This window comes from Macrotis lagotis, chromosome 2 (assembly GCF_037893015.1).
Source record: "Macrotis lagotis isolate mMagLag1 chromosome 2, bilby.v1.9.chrom.fasta, whole genome shotgun sequence".
Lineage (NCBI taxonomy): Eukaryota > Metazoa > Chordata > Mammalia > Peramelemorphia > Peramelidae > Macrotis > Macrotis lagotis.
Genome location: NC_133659.1, coordinates 107,915,759 through 107,931,338, shown reverse-complemented (window position 1 = coordinate 107,931,338; position 15,580 = coordinate 107,915,759). Strand labels below are relative to the sequence as shown.

The 15,580-nt window shown below is 35.8% G+C and overlaps 1 pseudogene; it reads left to right on the top strand.

Annotated features, from left to right (window-relative positions):
- The first annotated feature begins 11,925 nt into the window (after positions 1 to 11,925).
- LOC141511147 (isoamyl acetate-hydrolyzing esterase 1 homolog pseudogene) lies at positions 11,926 to 12,687 on the top strand (annotated as a pseudogene).
- Positions 12,688 to 15,580: the final 2,893 nt, after the last annotated feature.

Genomic DNA, 15,580 nt, shown 5'->3' with positions numbered 1-15,580 from the left:
AAGCTCCCTGTTGAATGGTGGAGAAAGCATTGAAATAAATAGACACATAGGAGATATATAGATGGAAGGTAATCTCAGAAGAGAAGGCATTAACCTCTGGGGGATGTGGTGGCTTGTAAAGGGTGGGCTTGAACTGAGTCATGAAGGAAGCCAGGGAAGCTAAGAGGTGAGGGTAGTAGAGTAGTAGTAGTAGTAGTAGTAGTAGTAGTAGTAGTAGTAGTAGTAGTAGTAGAGACAGTCATTCCAAAAGCATGGATAAAAGGGATTGTATGTTATGTATAAAGAACATCAACACAACTGGTTTTTAGACCATATTGAGAGGAGCAAAGAAAACTTGAGGAATAGAAGGAGACTATGTTCTGAAGACCTCTAGATAAAAATCAGAGGACTTTACATTTGATTCTGAGCTTAATAGGGAACCATAGAACTTGTCAAGAAGGCAGTTGACATAGAACTAGACTTTAGAAAACCCCCTTTCACATGTGAGTAAAAGATAGGCTAATGGAGAAAGACAAACTATTGCAGATGATTATTGCATTAATCCTGGTAAGATCTAATATGCTCCTGAATGATAGTCATGGCCATATGAGTAGAGGGGAGGTTATAAAGGTAGAAATGATAGGAGTGGGCAATGAATTAGAAATGTGGGGTAATTGAAAATAAGGAATTGAAGATGATGCCAAGACTATAAGCCTGGACTGGAAGTGTGGTGGGTTTCATAACTGTAAGAAAAATTTGAAGAAGGAAAGGTTTTGGAGAAAAAAAAATGAGTTATATTTTGAGATCCCTACAGGACATCTAATTTAAGATGGAATACAGATGAGAACAACAAGTTATATATATAGAATAAAGGACCACCTTCAGGTAATAAATTTGACAGAGATGAAGAATTAATAAAGGAGACTAAGAAGGAGTCAAATAAGAGAAGATCAAGAAAGAGTAGTTGTAAAAATTCAGAGAAGAGAGAGTGCCCTGGGTTGAATGCAGAGATGTAAAGAAGGATGAGAACTGAGAAAGTCATTAGATTTAATAATGAAGAGATTATTGATAACTTTGGATAGTGTAATTTCAATTAAATAATGAATTTAAAGCCAGGTTGCTGAAGGTTTAAAAGACAGTGAGAACAAAAGCAGTGGAGGAACAAAACACATAAATAATATAAGATGGAAATGAGGGGATATGGTAGAATCAAGTGATGATTTTTCTTAAATTGTGAAGACATGGATATAATTGTGAACAAAAAGACTCAATAGATGGGATAGATTGCATGTGAGAGATAAAATGGAAAGAATAGTGAGCACAATGTGTTAGAAGAGATAAAGGATAGGATCAACAGTGCATATGGAGGAGTTGACTGTGACAAGTAGAGAGGCAACCTTTTCATTTGAGACAAGAATGAAGGATAAAATAGAGAAAGAGGATGCTTTTCCAGTGAAGTACGTAAGGACTCAGATGAGATGAGAAGAAGATGCAATGGGGAAAGGGAAAGATTAAGGAAATATGCAGTTGTTGTGAGAATGGGGAATTCCTTATTAAGGAGTTAAATGATTGAAGCAAGGATTAGGTTGATATTAAATAACAAATATATAGTGGACCCAGTTGGCATAGTTTTATGATTTCCTCCCATTCCATTTAGTAGCATGTGGATGGAAGCTAGGGAGGCTGCTGGAGGGAGTAATCCAGGACTGGGGTTTATGGTATGATTGGTGATAGAAAAGGGATTCTAGAATAGGAAATTTTGTAGAGTTGAGTTCTTCACCAAGTTATCCAGAGGTTATGATGGAAAGGTCATACCTGGTCAAGTATCAAATGGTGAAGGGAAAAGAAATCATAATGGAGCTGAAGAATATGCTCAAGGGTCATATGGCCTAGGCACAGGTGGAATGATAAATTATCATTATCAAATAAAGAAATATAAGAACATGGGAGTGAGGCACTTATGAGTGATATTAAGATCAAGAGTCTATCTATGTGTAGGTGAGTTGGAGTGGAAAATTAAAACATAGGAAATTAATAATAATAATAATAATAATAGCTAGCATTTGTAAAGTGCTTTAAGGTTTATAGCTTGCTTTACATATTTAATTCATTTACATTTATTTAGCTCCTTACAACAATCCTGTGAGGTTGATGAAGAACTATGAATTTAAAATATGCCAGTGTGAGGGCAAGAGTTGGGGAAGAAAGACTGAGACAATAAACTCATTGAAGAAAAAAGGAAAATCTCCTGAAGGTCAATAGATAAAAGCTACCAGTATCTGGATTGGGTAATAAATTTCCACATCATAAACTTCAAAGGAAGACAAGTTGCTGATTAATAGTGGTAAGAGTCTGGAAGTAACCATAGGGAGGAAAGAGTATTTTGACTTCCCTAACATTGATTTAGGGATGTGAGAGAAAATGTTGCCATTCCTGGGAAGGATGACCAGAGAAACAGTATAATTGGGAAATATTCAGGTCTCAGCCTCAAAAAATGAAAGGATTGACAAAGGAAGCAGTTCGAGATGAAAGCAAGTTTACTAATTATGAACAAGTTTGCTATAAATTATGTGAAGTACTATAGGAATTCATCAAAAAAGGAGATCCCTGAGGGATGCTTTCATCTTTCAATTTGAAGGAAGCATGTGTGTGTGTGTGTGTGTGTGTGTGTGTGTGTGTGTGTGAAATAGGTTGGTAATGAAGGCTTAATCTTTTATTTCCAATGGTTAAGATAAAATGACCCCACCTAGTTAGATGACTGGTCCCTGGGTCAGAAAGACCTGAGTTTAGACCATGCCTCTGACACTAACTAGGTGATACTGGGCAAGTCACTTAACTTGTCTGCCTCAGTATCCTCATCTATATATGGGACTAATTAAAGCATCTAATTCTCAAGGTTATTGTGAGGATTAAGATGACATAATCCTCATAAAGTGTTTTGGAAAGTTAAAGCAGTGTATAAATTTTCCCCCTCAACTCAAGTTTCTCACTATGCAGCAAAGTTTTTATAGGATATTAAAAGAAGAGAGAAAAAATGCATTTATTTTATCAGCAGCCCTATCAGAGTTGGTGCCAGCCCAATCTTAAAATTTCATTTGTTAAATTTCATTAAAAGTTATTTAGAGTACCTTTCAAAATTTGATTCTTTAAACATAGTTCCACCTTTATAAAATTCTCTTTGCAATAGCACCCTAGGGAAGCTTCTGCTTGATTTGTTACTTTAGTTCATGGAAAATGAATTTTAATTTGGAGCATGAACAAGTTAATACATGAAGTTGGCTCACAAGTGAATGAATCTGTATATGGTTATGTACAGGTGGCAACCCAGTGAAAGTGAAAGAAGACAGATAGAAAATAGAGTTTAGAGAAACAAGGGACTTTTACGAGGGAACTGGGAAAACATATTCAGAACATTCTCCTTATGCCTCCTCTCCAATTTTAAATTACTTGGGCAACTCCCTATGAGATCAGCTGCATATGTTTCTCTGGGCTTTACTCCATTGAAACCAAGCTCAAAAGAAAGCTCTCTCTATTTAAAATGGAAATAACACATGACATTTTAATTGAAATATTGTTAACTCTTCATAGGAGTTATCTGCACTGTTCAAGTGAGTAATGGCTCTGTTGTCAAAGCACCAAGCTGTTTTTATCTCTTCAGAGCAGGCTTAGCCCATATGCCCAGAACTTGGTTGTTCCCTGCATGGCAGAGGCAAGGGAAGGAACTGTTTATAGATATGTTTTCCTTTATGAGGTATAATGAAAATTTTCCTTTATTTAGAAAGCAGAATGTGATGGTGAGAGGTTGGGTGGGTCTCTGATGTCCTAAAGGTGAATTGGAATTGCAAAAATGTCTGTGACTTTCAGAGTGTGGGGCTCCAGAAAATCCTCAAACATTTTATGTTTGTGAATCTAAAAGGGATTCTTTTTATAAAGTACATTTATTCATTCAATGAATGCTCTCTCTTTTGGTTATGAAATCATAACAAGTGTGTGACCTTTGCATAAGTCATTTAGTAATTCTATGTCTCAGTTTCCTAATGTGTAAGATGAAGATAATATTAGCTTCTTACTCTTAGAGTTGTTGTCAGGAGAAAATGAATTAATATTTGTAAGACACTTTGTAAATTTTAAAGTATTACATAAATGTTAGCTATTATTAAATCTTACTATTTGTGATTTAAATATTAAACACCTGCTGGAGTTCTTCCTTCCAAGGAGCTCACAAGTCAAGAAACATTTAATAAACATTATGTTCCAGAAGTTGAAAGACAACATTATTTTTAAAAACTGGAAAATGGTGGGAGGTACTTGAGTGGGAGTATTAGAAAGTCCAGAGAGTTAGGAGTAGTGCCTGGAGAGGATGAAGATGTGTTTGGCCTGGGAATTGTCCTTAAAATGGTGGTTGTAGAAGGAATCAACCAGTCACAGGAAGGGGTCAGAGGGACAGAAAAGACTTTAAATGTAAGAAAATCCGGAGTGGAGTAAACTTCTAGGGTGAGAGGATGCCTGGTCGACAAATTCCAGAGTCTCCAGGAAATAAAGATAAAGCTGGTAGGTCCCTGAGGATGGAGAGTTTTACTAGGATATGATGTGATAAGAATCATAAGAGAAATACACTCAGAGTGATGTGAGTCCAGAAGAAGGGGAGCTCATTTCTGGCTGGGGCGTTCATGGAAGACTTGGTGGAGAAGATGACTATTGACATGGACTATGAAGGTAGGCTATGGATAGGGAGAAATGGAGGGACATTCATTTCTGGCACAGAAATGATTTGGCTCATGGGTGCAGTAAAAGGAGAGCTCAGAATATGTTCATGAACATAAATTTAGCTTAACTGAAGCAAAAGATATTTTTGGTGGAGGAGGGAGTAAAGGGAGAAATGATAGTTCTAGAAAAGTGACTTCAAGATCGATTCTGTAGGGCACTGAATGCTAGCCTTAGAAGTTTGAATTTTATTTGTCCATTAATGGAAACTTTGAGGATTTTCAATTTAGGGAAGAGGATTAACAGAGTTCTTTAAGAAGGTTAATTTGGAGGCAGCATGGAAAATGGACAATCAGTAGAAGATACTGGAGATAGGAGACCGGTTAGCAACTTCTTACAGTGCTTCAGGTGAGAAGAATGGGAGTCTAGGGTGACACTAGTGAGAACTGAAAGAGGTGCTAGGTGTAAGTGATATCCTGAGGTAGGATGATTGAATACATGATTGAATGAATAAATGAAAAGCATTAATTATATACTATATACTATTTATGTGCCAAGAACAGTGATTAGCACTATGGGTACAAGTATAAAAATGAGTTAGTCCCTGCCCTCAAAGAACTTATATTCTAATGGAGAAGATAATATGTAGAGGAAAGCTGTGCCAAGGGAAAGAACTTTATTCTGGTGAATCATAGTGTTGGTGAGTTGATTCATGGAGCAGTCAATTGACATGTCTTTTCAGAAGCAATGGTAGCATTTGATTTGATTATTATAACCAAAGTAAGAATAAGGGGGGGGTAACTTGAAGAGGCATCAGATCTGATGACAAAATAGCATAGAAGACAGATAAATACAAATCAACAGGACCAGGCAGCTGATTGGATATAAGGGGTGAGTGAAAAGGAGAATGACAGAAGTTTCAATTCTGAGTAACTGAGAAAAGATTAATGTCATTAACAGAAGTAGAGAAGTCAAGATAAGAAAGTGATCTGTAAACATAAGAAAAGAAACCAGGACAGCACTGGTTCACCAGCAACAATAAAGTGTAATAAAATGAGCATTGAGTTTCTGTTAAGAGAACCTAAGTTTGAAGTTTTGTTCTGTTATCTATTTTAATGACCTTTGGTAAATCATTTAAATTTCTTGGGTATTAGTTTTCTCATTGTAAATTAGTGATTAAGAGTTGGAATAGATCAGGATTATGGATCCCTTTAGTAATCTGAAGACTATGGATTACCTCTCTGAATAATTCTTTTCAAATTCATAATTGAAATATTCAATTTCAGTTAGAAGTTAATGAAAATAAAGATGTGATTTTTCCCATTCATGTTCAAAGATTCTGACATCTATTCATGGATTAGGGTCCATGGAGCCCAAATTAAGGACCTTTGTGCTAAATCTCCAAGGTCTTTACCACTTCTTAAAACTAGAAGCCCAAGTCATGCTAGATTGCCGTCATTCCTTTGATGATAGTTACTAGATTGATAGTTCAGAGAAATACAATAATCATAATACAGAAATTTCAATAAGTACTGGGCAAGGGATATCCTTGTGAATGGGAAGAAGGGGAAGAGGAAGGAAATAAATGTTTTAAAGTACCTACTATGTGCTAAATACTAGATATCTACTAGACTGTGCTAATCACTTTATAGACTCCTTAGCCTACCATTCAAAATACTTTACCATCTGGATCCAAATTTATTTTCTGGTATCTCTCTCTAATCCACCACTCAAATCCTGTTACAGATCATCTGATTTATTCACATACCCCAAATATATATTTTGTGGTTTCCCACCTCTGAGCTTTTGCTCAAACCATTCTACTTTTTTTTAAAGATTTTATTTATTTTGAGTTTTACAATTTTTCCCCCAATCTTACTTCCCTCCCTCCACCCCCCCACAGAAAGCAATGTCAGTCTTTACATTGTTTCCATGTTGTACATTGATCCAAATTGAGTTTGATGAGAGAGAAATCATATCATTAAAGAAGAGACATAAAGTATAAGAGATAACAAGATCAGACAATAAGATAACAGTTTTTTTCTAAATTAAAGAGAATAGTCCTTGAACTTGTTCAAACTCCACAGTTCCTTATCTGGATACAGATGGAATTCTCCATTACAGATGGTCCCAAATTATCCCTGATTGTTGCACTGATGAAATAAGCGTGTCCATCAAGGTTGATCATCACCCCCATGTTGCTTTTAGGGTGTACAGTGTTTTTCTGGTTCTGCTCCTTTCACTCAGCATCAGTTCATGCAAATCCCTCCAGGTTTTGCTGAATTCCCATCCCACCTGGTTTCTAATAGAACAATATTGTTCCATGACATATATATATATATATATATATATATATATATATATATATATATATATATATATACATATATATATCACAGTTTGCTAAGCCATTCTCCAACTAAAGGAGGTCATTTACTTGATTTCCAATTTTTTGCCACCACAAACAGGGCTGCTATGAATATTTTTGTACAAGTGATGTTTTTACCCTTTTTCATCATCTCTTCAGGGTATAGACCCAGTAGTCAAATCATTCTACTTAACCAGAATGTTCTCTCCACTAGACTACAACAATAGAAGTCCTACCTGTCTTTCATAGCCTAGTATAATCCCTCCTTCATAAAGTTTTGCCTGACCTCTCCACCTTAAAAATGATTTCTCTCTATCCTGAATGAATATAATACATGATATTTTTCCCTCTATAGAATCAAAGAATGTCAGTGTCAGAAGGGATCTTTGAGAGCTTGTCCAAACTAACAATTATATAGGTGAACAAACTGAGTCTCAAATCAAGTGATTTTTTCCAAGATCACACAACTAGCAAGTAGTAGTGCTGGAACTCTGAACCTAGATCTTGAATGTTATTTTATTTCACTTTTTCATTTACATGCAATGATAGTTTTCACCAACTACCTTTTTGTGAGTCTTTGAGTTCCACATTTTTCTACCCATCCCTTACCTCCCCCAGATAGCAAATAATCTGATACTGGTTATTTGTCTAAAGTCATGTCGTGCTTTGAAAGAAGAATCAGAACTAAAGGGGAAAATTAGAAAAATTAAAAAACCCACATAAAACAAGTTTTCAAAAGTGAAAATAGTATGCTTTGATCTATATTTAGACTCCATAGTTTGGTTTCCCCCCCCCTCTGGATGTAGCATTTTCCATCACAAATCTTCTAGAATTGACCTTGATCACTGAGGAGCTAAGTCTTTCATAGCTGATCATCACACACAGAATTTGCTATGAATATGTACATTAGATTAGGAAAATGAGTTCTGTTTATACCACTGAGCATCAAATCATGTAAGCCTTTCCAGGTGTTTTTGAAGTTCATCTACTCATGATTTCTGAACCTAGATCCTTGAACTCTCCAGACAATATTCATGCTACTACACAGCACTTGCCAGTTACAGTCCTCTTGAATTTTTATTTAAATCTTGTACCATCCTAACTTTTCAAGTCTTCATCTAATCTTGTCACAGTGGCTTATAAAACTATTGATGATTTGTATCATATTTTTTCATATCCCCACCAACACCTCCCATAATACTTAAGCACATAATAGATATCCAGGAAATATTTTTTGTTTGGCTTTATGCATTCTTTGCCTTTGCTGTTTTAAAGTTCAATATTAGTTTTCCAGAAGTAATCAACTAAGGGTAGGAATTTGGCCTAGCTTTCTTTCATGAATTGGCATTCAGTAAAAAATGTATACATGATTAATAGCCAAGATTATTTAACAGTAAACAACCTATAACATGTCTATGAAACTTTTCTAACAATTATGACTCACCAAGAGTTGAAATGACCAGTGATTCAAGTCCACGTAACCTACCAATTAAAGTATGAATTTTTGTGGACAATATAGTCAAGGTACAAATTCATGGCCTTATAAAATAGCTACATTTTCTGCATGCCCCTCAAAACATATGATGATTAGATTGTAAGCTCCCTGTGAGCAAGGATTATCTTTTACATCTTTTTGTATGTGAATGTAGTGCCTAAAACACTTAATAAGTGTTTATTGAGTTGAATAGATTCATTCTCATTTCACATTGCAGTTCTCATAATATATAATGAGAAGAACAAGATTCTTGGAAAGTCAAAACAGTTTCTTCCTGTCTTTTACATCTTAACCTCTGAGTCTCATTTTCCTAATCTATACACTGGGGAAGTTACCTTTAGGTTAGAGATTCCCTTCTGATATAAAGGGCCCAGGTTCATTTTAGGAGATATGTCTCTTCTCTGCCTCATTCTCTTCAACCAGTTAGAACCTGGAAATTTCTGAACTTGTCATTCCCCCAAGGGTGACCACTAGTTCAGCTTACAAGTGATAAGGCTCCAAATGTAAAGTCTTTTAACAGACAAAGATTTGAATTCAAGTCCATAGAATCATCTCCCATCCTTTATCATGAAAGGTACACAAGTCAATCTGTTATAATAAGCCAGACTCTGAGCTAGTTGCCAGAGACACAAAGACAGGAGTAAAATAATTCTTACTTTGAAGAGTTTACATTCTACTGAGAGGAGGCAACATGTACATATCCAGGGAGATACAAAATATAAAATATGTAATAAGATATAAACTTCAAGATACAATAGCAATAAAAAATAACCAAATAAATTTTGGGGGAGTAGGTAGAGAGGCAGTAACAGCTAAGAGAAAAGGAGGAAAAGATTAATCTATATTAAAGATGTTATTTGAACTGAACTTTGAAAGAAGCCAGGGATTCTATGAATTTAGAGACTAAGTAACCTCTAAAGGGAGAAAATTAGAAATTTGGGGAGCAACCAGATGTCCTGACTCTCCTTTACATGAGAGCATATTTTCATAACCTTACCTTTAATCCCACTAATCATTGCTAGTACCAAAACAAGGAGATAAGTCAAAAGTATTATGTGTGAAGACTGGCAAAGTGTTTGACTGAATTTGAGTGAACATAGGAAGAGCAGTGTATAACTTGTCTGGAAAAATAGAATGAGGTCAACTTGTGAAGACATTTAAATGGCAAGCAGAGGGTTTTAAAATATATTTTATATTTTTAAAATATATTTAGCAATAGGAAACCACTGAGTTTATTGATTAGAAGAGTGATATGATCAGATCTGAGATTTAGAAAAATAACTTTGACAGTCATCTGTAAAACGGAGTATCATGGGGAGAGATGAGACAATGGAGATCAGGTAGGAGTCTACTCCAAAAGTCTAGACCAGAGTTCAGAAGGGCCTGAAGTAGTTCCATATGGTATTTGTGTGTGTGTGTGTGTGTGTGTGTGTGTGTGTATAAAAAAAATCATGTACTATAGGTATTATGGAGAAAGATTTAGTAACTGATTGGATATGAGATGAGCAAGAATGGAAAGTTGAGGAAGTTGAGGCTTTTGGTTCTGCTCTGGATGGAACTAACAAAGGTCAAGACTGGGATTTGTTCTTCCACATTGATGTTTTCCTCTGGGATCTCTTTATCCTTATTCTTTTGTTTTTTTTCCCCTAGCACTCTTGCTTAGCTCCCAGTAAAGTACCTGCTATAGCTTCATCTCCTTTACCTCTGCTTCCATCACCACTAAAGTTCTAACTTCTGTAGCTCGGATTCCTCATCAGTGCCCTATAGCGTTTCACATCAAAGGCTTCAAATAGGAAGTACAGTGGATAGAGAGTGCTGAACCTGATATTAGGATGACCTGGGCAAGTTATTCAATCTCTGTCTGACTCAGTTTCTTCTTATGTAGTTAATTAATAAACATTTATTCAGCACCTAATATGTGATAGGTACATGGTGATATAAGGAAAGGCAAAAAATAATCCTTGCTTTGAAAAGCTCACAGTCTAATAAAAGAGACAACATGTAAACAATTATGTTCAGATAAGTCACATGTAGAATAATTTAGAGATAATAGAGGGAAATCTGTGAAGTGTGGATAATGTTAGGATAAAATGAGATGATATTTGTTAAATACCTTAAATAACTATATAAACTATATAAATATATATATAAATATTAGCTACTATAATGATAAAAGTTGACCTCATTCTATCTTTCCAGACAAGTTATAACTCAGTTTCTTTCTTGATTTGCCCCCGTTGTGTAGTAGATGATGTTAACAATTTTCCCCAGGGGACCTCTAGTCAATGGTCCACATAAAGTGACTCTTCCTGAACCCATGCCTAATTCAATTATGTTTATAAGTTAAAAACACACACAGAGAGACTAACTTCAAAGAAAGTTTTATCTGTTGTACACTAAGTCCTATATCCCCGATCTTTAATATCAAAGTTCTACCAGCATGTTTCAGAAATGTTCTATCCTTGCAATTTTCTAATAGCAGTGTTTTGATAAGTCAGCATTATTTGCCTTCTCTCCTCTCCAGGATCAGGCCAATACATTGCCCTCTTTTATCAAAAATCATCCCTAACCACTGGATTGAAGAATATGAGTCAATGTCTTTGCTCTCCTGTATTCTTCTTCTGTCTCTCATCATCCAATAGGGCACTGGAGAACTTAGATTACTCTAGAATTCTTTCCATAAGATCATAAAGGTGATCAATTAGAATAGAGGTTAGAATGCTCCCAGTAGAAGAGCTTATTCATTCTCTCTGAACTATCTGAACTATTCTAGTCTGGACAACTTCTACAATGATATCTATCCAAACCTCCCTGAGAGCTAAATTTAGATAACCCATGTAGACATCATATAATCTACATTGGCAGCATACATCTTGTCTTTGTGATAAAGTCCCTGTGTTGGAATTGCCTCTTTTGATGCAAATTACAATTGGTCTATGATTTAATAGTTAAATTTTAGGTGTTGTCTGAACTCATAGCAATTAAGAGATTTGTTAGGGTCTCATAGCCATATTTTTTATTTGATAGCTGAGGAGTCCATTGAATCAATCAATTAAGTAAACAATATTTTTGCTCAGATGAGAGCACTTGAATTAAGTCAATGAATTAATCAGCTATATGGAAAAACTGAAAACAAAGCCTTGATTCCTGTATTGAATAAATTGATCAAACAATCAAAGATCTTTCAACTAAGTAGGGAGGTATATTTAGATTGGTTGAGGAAACTTGGTCACACCTGTGAACTTGTACAAACTCAGCACTCTAGTTCTTATAATCTAGCATTGTTAGAGTGTCTGACAGCTCAGGGAATTGGAAGCCATTCTAATAGGCCCCAAAAGGGAATTGCTGTGGGGCGCTGGGCTCGGAGCAGCCCCGCAGCATGTCGGCGTTGGGCTAGCCGTCGGAGGCCATCGGTTCCCTGCCCTGGCCCCAGGTGCTGCTTTTCGGGGACTCCGTCACCTAGTTTTCTTTTCAGCAGGGTGGATGGGGAGCATCACTGGCTGACAAGCTAGTCAGAAAATGCGATGTTCTAAATCGTGGATTTTCAGGTTACAATACCAGATGGGCCAAGATCATCCTTCCAAGATTAATCAGGAAAAGTAGTAATGCCGAAAACCTTGTTGCAATTACAATTTTCTTTGGTGCCAATGACAGTGCTTTAAAAGATGAGAATCCCAAGCAACATATTCCACTCGATGAGTATATTGAGAATTTAAAGAACATGATACAATATCTAAAGTCGATAGACATTCCTGAAAGTAGAATTATTCTTATAACACCACCTCCTCTTTGTGAATCAGTTTGGGAAAAGGAGTGTATTGCTCAAGGCTTCAAATTAAATCGAAAAAAATCTGGTTGTTGGTGAATATGCCAAAGCCTGTTTGCAAATGGGCCAGAACTATGGGGCAGATGTCCTTGACCTGTGGACATTAATGCAAAAAGATAACGAGGACTTTTCCTCATATTTATCAGATGGGCTGCATTTATCACCAAAAGGAAATGAATTTCTGTCTTCTCATCTTTGGCCTTTGTTAGAAAAGAAAGTAGCCTCATTGCCTTTGATCCTTCCTTACTGGCAGCTGAAAAGAAACCTGAACACAGTCTTTTAGGGAATGGAGACCATTAATTAATGTGATTGATTAAATTTAATGTGATGTATAATGTGATGTAATTACAAAGTGCCAGTGTTAAATATTAGTACTTTTATGGTCTTCACAAAATAACATTATTTGTAATTTCTGGTTTCATATGTAAAGTGCTGAACACTGTTTTTGATGTTATTTAATATTATTAACAATTTAAGGTAAGTAGTTCCATAACTGAATGTCTTGTTAATTTTATACATGAGGGAAAGGCAAAGGCAATTTTATTTTTTTTAAAAAAAGTCATAAAATCTTTATAAAAAAGGGGGGGAATTGCTGTGGGATGGGCTTGGGGAGGAAGGGAAGAAGGGCCAAAGAATTACCTATGTCCTAAATCCTTTCTTCTCTCACTTAAGCAGAGGAGGACTTTGAAAATTTTGAAAGATTGGGAAATTTATATTTCTCATTGGTGCCCCAGAAGCTTTCTTGGAACAGTAGTAATTGGAGTCAGTGTCCTCATTAGAAGCCAGGGACAAATTAGAAACAGAGGGAAGGCATCTTCAGAAATCTAGAGTCTGCCTAGCTATGTGACCTCAGGCAAGTCACTTAACTCTATTGCCTTGAAAATTCCAAAAAGCCATAAAAAAAGCAGAAATCTAGAGTCAAGTGAAGAGGGGACCCTACCTAAGGGGATACTATATAAAGGGAATATCTTTTGAGCTCCAGCAATAGGAGCTGCATTGCCCTCAACCTTGAGTACAGCTTCCTCTGGACCCTGTATGCAGAAAGAAAGACTGTGTAACAGACTTTTGTTGGGAGGAAGGAGGAGATTTTGTGTGTGTGTGTGTGTGTGTGTTCTAGATGTTCCTACCATGCCACTTCAGTAAATTGATGTCTCTTTTTTTCTTTAAGATAATTGACTAGCTGATAAATGTAATAATTAATAGTGAGCATTTATATAATGCTTTAAAATATGCAAAACTGTTTGCAAATATCTCATTTGATCTTTACAACAATGCTAGGAGGTAGATGGTAGTATTATCCACATTTTACAGATGATGATTCAGGCAGATAGAAGTTAAGTAATTTGCTTAAAATCACACAACTACTAAGTATCTGGGATTAGATTTGAACTCAGGTCTTTCTGACTCCAGGTCCAGTAATCTAATCACTGTGCGTGAAGTGATAATTTTGGAAGAAGGAGGAATGCAACAATGGAGACTCATTGGTTAGATAACTAGAAAAATTCCCCTCAAGGTCTCAGAATCCCCAACAATCCTGAGGAGAGAAGATATAGTTGAGAGATTGAGAATGGAGTTTGGGAGAATGAGGTCAGAATAGGTACTACATTATTTTTACTGTTAATTATATTACCATCTAACCTCTCATATGACCTTCACAATAGGAGGGTTGCATAGTATTTCTGTTCAAGGCTTAGGGAAGTTATGTTGCATAGTGAATCAACAGTGAAGATATCATGAAGCAACTAGTAACTAATTAAGAAGTGTTATAATGAAAAGTGCCCTGGACCTGAAGTCAGAAAGACCTGAGCTCAAATCCTGCCTCAGATATTAGTCGTGTGACCATGAGCATATTACTTAACTTATTTCTGCCTCAGTTACCTTATCTATAAAATGGGGATAATTATATCATCTGCCTCCCAAGGATGTGGTGAGGACACTTAATCTACTTCTCCTATAACTTGTTTGTATAAATATGAGGAACAAGAACTTATGCGATATCTTTATTCCTACTAATTCACACACACACACAAACACACACACATCTTGTTTTAGTTTTTCTCACTAGTTAACTTCAAAATGTTTTATAAACCAATAACAATTTGTGGTACAACAATCATCTCCATTTTTACTAGCAGGTATACTGAGGCACAGAATTAGGTATGTGCTTTTTATTATAGTAATATAATAGAAGTGATAATAGAGAAAACAATGAATAAATCTGCCAGCAGCAATAGCAGTTATTATAGGACCCAGAGGTTTCTACTCCCTACTGCCTGCTCTGACTGGAAGACCAGAAGCTCCCACTGTGGCTTACTAAGAGCCTCTATAAAATAAACAAATAAGCACCTAGCAGAAGTTGTTAAGAAAGGCTTATGGAACCAAGCTCTCCAGGATGTCTCAGCAGAGTAGCAGAAATGCCTCCACTCACTGTGCAGAAGAGTTTCCATCTAGAACCTGATCAGTCATATCTCATATTTTTTATTCTTCTCTTTTTCCTAGTCATATTGTAACCCTGTTGTGAGGGAAAAGTTAGTTCTCTGACTAACATATGATTTTTAGCCCCAGTTAAGTATGTGGTTGTGGCTAAAAAACCTTTAAACACCCCCAACTTTTACTATCAATTATATTTATCAATTTCATTTCAGCTTATGGAATTGGAATGTGTGGAATTAATTCCAGTTAACATAGAAATGATGTCTGATTACATGTACATAAGGCTCATTGGAAAGCCAAGGCAACATTATTTTGGACTAAAGAATTTTGCGTTCTTATTTTCTTTCTTTTTTGTTGATTTTTTTAATGACAATAAATGAATGAATGGAAAAATAAAGCATGTAAAAACATCAGCATCCTTATTTTCTGAGATACAATTCTTGTTACTAAGTGAGGTGTTTCCTAGTCCCTTCATAACAGGCAGAGATAATATATATAATATATATAATTCCATGAACATATAATCAAAGAAACCACATGATGTGGAGGAAGGAATACCCTTCTTGAAGTCAGTCACAGGATTAAGTTTGAATCCTTACCCTGTTGCTTACTTGTTTGGATAAGTTGATTCTTTTCAACCTGATAAAGAAAATAATATTTAAACTTCCTACCCCTAAAGGTTGTTAGAATCATATGAGATAAGGTCCATAAAATGCTGTAAACATGGATATATACATGGCTATGGCTTCATTTCCCTGGACCCCAGGAGAACAGT